Raw genomic sequence first — 1,874 nt, 5'->3', positions numbered from 1 at the left:
TCAGATCCGCCCAGCGCGCCCATGGCCGCGCCGCCGTGCTAACCACGGCCACCGTCGTCCCCGAGCCCCTCCAACTAGCCTCCGAGCACCGTCATCCTCCTCTACGTCCTCCACGCTGATGATTAGGATCCGGGGAGCTCTACAGCGCGGGATCCCCGTCGTCGTCTTCCTCGGGTCGCCGCTGTCGCCATCGACCCCGACCAACGCCAATCTCCCGTCTACGTCGCGCCACTGCTGCTACTAATCCATCACCGGGCCCCCGTGCGCCCACTCGGTGAGCTCCCGCGCCCCGCTCTCCTTTTCCCTCGCGCACCATAGCTGCCTATTCGCCGTTGCCGAGAGCCCGTCGCCGTGGATCGCCTCGCCGCCGTGGCCGTACTCTCCGTCGTGCTCTCCTGAGCACGGCATCTTGTTCCTGGTGCACCCAGGAACCCAACGCGCCCGCTCGCGCGCTGCTCCGTGGCCGCTAGCTCCTAGCTCGGTGAACGCCCGAACGCGTCACCGCACGCGCTCGTCGCCGGCAGCCGTCCGGTGACCATTTGGTCCCGGGCTCATGCTTGTTGTGCTCGCACGCGCCCGTAGAGGCCTCCTGACCGTTTAGGGTACTTGCTGCCGTGCTGCAGCGCCGTTTCCCTCTCGCGGCTGAACGCCGGCGTCCGCCCCGCTCGTCACCGGTGACGCTGCGGTCCTCCTCCGGCCACGCCACCGCCCCCGCTAGATGCGCCTCTGCGCGCTCGTTCGAACGAGCCCAGGCGCGCGCGGATCCGTGCACTGTGTGCATTTTCCGGCGAACTCCGGCGGGCCTGCGCCGTGCTTTTGGTCGCCGGCGGCGTGAACCGCCCCTGCTGACCTGGCACCGCGGGTCCCGCCACCAGGGCTACTGACTGGTGGGCCCAGGGCCCCTGTTGACCTGTTGACTGGGTCAACGTGCTGACTGGGCAGTCCAGTGGCACTGACGCCATAAAACAAAAAAAACAAATATATAAACTGCTAATTAATTTAGTTAATTAACTAAAACTTAATTAGACACTGACAGGTGGGCCCAGTAGGTTTACTAACTAATTTTAGATTAGTTTAAACTCTGTTTAACCCACTGTCTATGACAGGTGGGTCCCCCATGTCAGTTTTGACTGCTCAACCGACCAGTTGACCTGCTGACATCACTCTGATGTCATGCCTACGTCATCACACACTGTTTTGGATAAGGTTGGAATTAAATATATAATTAAAATCAGAAAATGTTTTAAAATCTTTAGAAAATCATATCTTTTAATCCGTAACTCGGATTAAAATATTTTCAACATGAAAGTTGCTCAGAACGACGTGACGATTCCGGATACGCAGTCCGTTCGTCCGCCACACACCCCTAACCTATCGAACTCGCAACTTTCCCCCTCCAGTTCATCTGTCCGAAAACGCGAAACACCGGGAATACTTTCCCGGATGTTTCCCCCCTTAACCGGTACCACCTCATACCACGTTAGGGCCCACCTAGCATCGTTACTTGTCATGTCATGCATCGATATGCATTTGTTTGCATGGTATTCATTGTTTCTTCCCCCTCTTCTCTCCGATAGACTACGAGACCAACGCTGCTGCTGCCCAGTTCGACTACGGAGTTGATGACCCCTCTCTCTTGCCAGAGCAACCAGGCAAGCCCCCCCCCTTGATCACCAGATATCGCCTATTCTACTCTATACTGCTTGCATTAGAGTAGTGTAGCATGTTACTGCTTTCCGTTAATCCTATTCTGATGCATAGCCTGACATTGTTGCTACATCTGTTGATACCTTACCTGCAAACCTAAATACTTAGTATAGGATGCTAGTTTATCATTGTTGGCCCTACATTCGTGTCAGTCTGCCTTGCTATAA

This window comes from Triticum dicoccoides, chromosome 4A, assembly GCF_002162155.2.
Source record: "Triticum dicoccoides isolate Atlit2015 ecotype Zavitan chromosome 4A, WEW_v2.0, whole genome shotgun sequence".
NCBI lineage: Eukaryota > Viridiplantae > Streptophyta > Magnoliopsida > Poales > Poaceae > Triticum > Triticum dicoccoides.
The sequence above is the reverse complement of the archived record's forward strand: the minus strand, read 5'-3'. Positions refer to the sequence as shown.